At 40.7% G+C, this 5,000-nt stretch overlaps 1 long non-coding RNA gene across 2 annotated transcripts in view; it reads left to right on the top strand.

The window, feature by feature from the left end:
- Nucleotides 1–5,000, top strand: part of LOC135088901 (uncharacterized) — a 191,633-nt gene that overhangs the window by 112,129 nt on the left and 74,504 nt on the right. The window lies entirely within an intron of this gene.

Here is a 5,000-nt window from a genome sequence, read left to right on the forward strand (position 1 = left end):
AACAATAGGAAGAATGGGGGTTTATGGAAGACATTCAATAATGGGCAGTAATGTAAGATATCTTTCATACAAATTTAATATGAATATTGGAGACATCAATAAGGTTTGGACGCAGCTGCAGTGTGACCAGTACGAACTTGCACGGACTGGTGCACAAATTCGTGAATTGTGTTTGATGAGGGATAGATGTGATACCACAATCTTAGATGTAAGGGAAACTAAGATGTTGATTGATGCTTTGTGCACCGAGTGACGTCGGATTCAGTATGATATTGTCTAATTTAGTATAAATTTATGTCTTTTTTTTTAATAATTAAATGAAATGTTTTTCTTTCTTTTAGTTTTAGTATGTATTTTAGTTTGTGTACACATCTTGTGTGAATAAAGAATATTGAATTGAATTGAACTACTACTACTACTACTACTACTACTACTTCAACTACTACTACTACTACTACTACTACTACTACTACTACTACTACTACTACTACTACTACTACTGTTACTACTACTGTTACTACTACTACTACTACTACTACTACCACCACCACCACCACCACCACCACCACCACCACCACCACCACCACCATACATAACATCTCTATCATATAAAGCAAGAAGCTGAGATGCATTAACACACACACGCACACACACACATACATAGCCTTCCTCAGCCAGCCTCTGTGCCTCAGTTATCCTCCCTAACGCCCTACAGAAAACCATTTATAGCGCCACCTTTGGGCATCGCTCACACAAAGGTGCTCGATGCCCGAGACGCAAAAATCCTCCTGTGACCTCAGTAGACTTTTTCGATGTTGTTGTTCTTGATTGGTACAGATAGCCGGAGAGAGAGAGAGAGAGAGAGAGAGAGAGAGAGAGAGAGAGAGAGAGAGAGAGAGAGAGAGAGAGAGAGAGAGAGAGAGAGAGAGAGAGAGAGAGAGAGACTAGTAAGGCAAGCTCTCCTTTGTCTCTCTCTCTCTCTCTCTCTCTCTCTCTCTCTCTCTCTCTCTCTCTCTCTCTCTCTCTCGTCCTCCCCTCCATTTTTCCTTAATTCTCGCTATTATCCTCTTACTTTCTTTCTTCTAGCTTTCTCCTTTCCCTTCTTACACCCTTCTTTCTTCTCTCCTCTTTCCACTTTCCCCTTTTATAACAAGTATTTCGCACTGTATTTCCTTCCTTCCTTCCATCCTCATCCGCCTCCTCCTCTTCCACTAAGACTTTTTCTCACTTTTTTCCACCTTAACCCCGTTTCCGCTTCTCGTCTTCCTCCTCTTCCTCCTCTTTTTCCGCCTCTTCCCTCATCTCCCCCACGTCACCCGAATCATTAGTGAAAATGGAGAAAGTTTACGTATATACAGGAGTGAAATAAATGCACGTCCTCCCTGTCAACGCGAGGGGGAGAGAGAGAGAGAGAGAGAGAGAGAGAGAGAGAGAGAGAGAGAGAGAGAGAGAGAGAGAGAGAGAGAGAGAGAGAGAGAGAGAGAGAGAGAGAGAGAGAGAGAGAGAATATCAAGGACGAGGAAAAGGCAGAAAAGATAGAAGGAAGGAAGGTAGGGAGGAAGGAAGGAAGGATTGAAAAGCACTGAGACCAGGGATGAAATGTGTGTGTGTGTGTGTGTGTGTGTGTGTGTGTGTGTGTGTGTGTGTGTGTGTGTGTGCTTTGTATATTTGAAAACTTAACACGATTTTGATCAAAGTTTATTTTTATTTATTTTCTCTCCACTCTCTCTCTCTCTCTCTCTCTCTCTCTCTCTCTCTCTCTCTCTCTCTCTCTCTCTCTCTCTCTCTCTCTCTCTCTCTCTCTCTCTCTCTCTCTCATTCTTTATTCAGCGTTTCTCTTTGCGTCTCATTACAGAGCGCGGGGCCCCGTGAACTCTGCACTGCCACCTGTAAATGAAAATAATCATTAATGAGTTTGTATGAAAAGACCCAAGTTTTCTAAGAATATTCGGTGCATTCACAAGAGTCCTGCACTTTCTTGCACAAAATGTATGCATTACCGGACCTGGAATATATATATAGGTTAGTAGATACACAGATAGACTTAGGATGAATGCATTTCTTGATAGATTGCTGTATAAATAGATAGGAATATAGACTGATGGATAGTTACAGAGATAGATAGATAGATAGACGCCTGGACAGATAAGAAGACAAAGAGGTAGGTAGAAAATATCATTACATGTTTCAAGAAAATATGAGAGAGAAAGGTGGAAAATGAATAAGGAAGAAGAGGAAGGGAGATAGAAAGGGAAGGAAAACAAACAGTTCCGCGGATACAGGTGGGAGAGAGAGGGATGTTCCGAAGGAGGAGGAGGAGGATTTGCATGAGAGGCGACAGTGTTCCGTCGAGAGGAATACATCACCGTCTCCCCCTACGAGTCTCTCATCATAATATTTACATAACGAATGAGGCGACTCCGTGTTTTATTGCGTCTGTAGGGAAGCCACCTGCACACTGCGCCCGAGACACACACACACACACACACACACACACACACACACACACACACACACACACACACACACACACACACACACACACACACACACACACACACACACACACACACACACACACACACACACACACACACACACACACACACACAGAGAGAGAGAGAGAGAGAGAGAGAGAGAGAGAGAGAGAGAGAGAGAGAGAGAGAGAGAGAGAGAGAGAGAGAGAGAGACACACACACACACACACACACACACACACACACACACACACACACACACACACACACACACACACACACACACACACACACACACACACACACACACACACACACACACAGAAGAGAAGGGAAGTTATTAAATGTTTTGTATTGTTTTCTATTGCTATTTTCTTTTGTATCGTTGATGAATTTGTTAATAATAAAAAGCTTTCCTAAACGTGAAAAACTTAAACTACAAACGTCTGTTTTACCATCTGCTTAATGATTTTTTTTTTTTTGAAAGAACGAATCACTTTTCCGATGATGACTCGCCCATTATACAAAGGTGTGGCCAGTAAAAATTGACCGGTTTTAAGGTGAGATGCAATGGGCGCTGCCTTACGAAGATAACCATGTTGTGTACATTGTGAAATATTGTACTTCCTTTGTGCCAAGTCTCACCTTACACCACCTCACGGTATTCTGTTGCCGTTACTACACTACTGACGCTACTAAATGAATAAGTTATATATATATATATATATATATATATATATATATATATATATATATATATATATATATATATATATATATATATATATATATATATATATATATATATATATATATATATATATATATATATATATATATATATATATATATATATATATATATATATATATATATTCTTTTAGAGATTTTGGTGAAACTTTTGCTGTTGCCTTAGACATATCGAAAGCTTTTGATAGAATATGGCACAAAACTTTGATTTCCAAACTACCCTCCTACGGCTTCTATCCTTCTTTCTGTAACTTCACCTCAAGTTTTCTTTCTGACCATTCTGTTGCTGCTGTGATAGACGGGCACTGTTCTTCTCCTAAATTTGTTATCAGTTGTGTTCCTCAGAGTTCTGTCTTGTCACCCATTGTCTTCCTATTATTCATCAATGATCTTCTGAACGAAATTTCTTGTCCTATCCACTCCTACTTTCCACCTTGCTATGACTTGAATTCCTTCAAGAGTAAGGTTTCAAGACACTTATCTTTCAGTTTTTGAGCACCGCTTCGGACTCTATTCGGGGACCGGCGTCTGTGGGCTTTTTTTTTTCTTTTTTTTTCAGATTTTTGTTCCTCTTGGCCGGTGTCCCTCGTACATAAAAAAAAAAAATTATATATATATATATATATATATATATATATATATATATATATATATATATATATATATATATATATATATATATATATATATATATATATATATATATATATATTATCCCCAGGTGATGAGATTTAACTATATGTATCTGAATCTCTCTCTCTCTCTCTCTCTCTCTCTCTCTCTCTCTCTCTCTCTCTCTCTCTCTCTCTCTCTCTCTCTCTCTCTCTCTCTCTCTCTCTCTCTCTCTCTCTCTCTCTCTGTCTCTCTCTCTCTCTCTCTCTCTCTCTCTCTCTCTCTCTCTCTCTCTCTCTCTCTCTCTCTCTCTCTCTCTCTCTCTCTCTCTCTCTCTCTCTCTCTCTCTCTCTCTCTCTCTCTCTCTCTCTCTCTCTCTCTCTCTCTCTCTCTCTCTCTCTCTCTCTCTCTCTCTCTCTCTCTCTCTCTCTCTCTCTCTCTCTCTCTCTCTCTCTCTCTCTCTCTCTCTCTCTCTCTCTCTCTCTCTCTCTCTCTGTACTTCTCATCCAGTCTAAGTTCCCCGCCCCATCCCGTGGCTCTCCAAAGCTTCAGACACGCAGGAACCGAAGGGATACAAGCCCATGACTTCCAGGATAATAATCTCACGAGGGAGACACACTAAGTTTGCCTCCCTTACCGGGCGAAACTCTTTCCAAGTATCATGTCTGGCGGCGTCACAGGTAGAGGGAAGCGAGGAACAGGTAGCGATAGACTGGGAGGTAGTAGTGTGTACAGGAAACTTACACATCATGCACCGAGACGCAGGATGGAATGAAGGGAGAGATAAGCGGTGAGTTTATGGTAGAATTGTTACGCGTGTTGTTGTTATTATTGTTGTTATTATAGTGATCGTGTGGTAGTCTGGTGCGTGCAGGCAACACAAAGTCTCTCCACGTGTTATCTTCAAGTGAAAAACGAGCGCTGTCTTTTGTGTGGCTGAGAATATAACGCTGGAAATTGTTGTCCTCTCTTACCTCTTGTGTTCCTTTGTTCCTTTCTCTAAAAGTTGTGTATGAGAGAGAGAGAGAGAGAGAGAGAGAGAGAGAGAGAGAGAGAGAGAGAGAGAGAGAGAGAGAGAGAGAGAGAGAGAGAGAGAGAGAGAATTTGTACATCAAACAGCATTTCTTTTATCCTTGTAAGTGTCCCACGAGATCATGAAAG

Source organism: Scylla paramamosain, chromosome 32 (genome assembly GCF_035594125.1).
Source record: "Scylla paramamosain isolate STU-SP2022 chromosome 32, ASM3559412v1, whole genome shotgun sequence".
Lineage (NCBI taxonomy): Eukaryota > Metazoa > Arthropoda > Malacostraca > Decapoda > Portunidae > Scylla > Scylla paramamosain.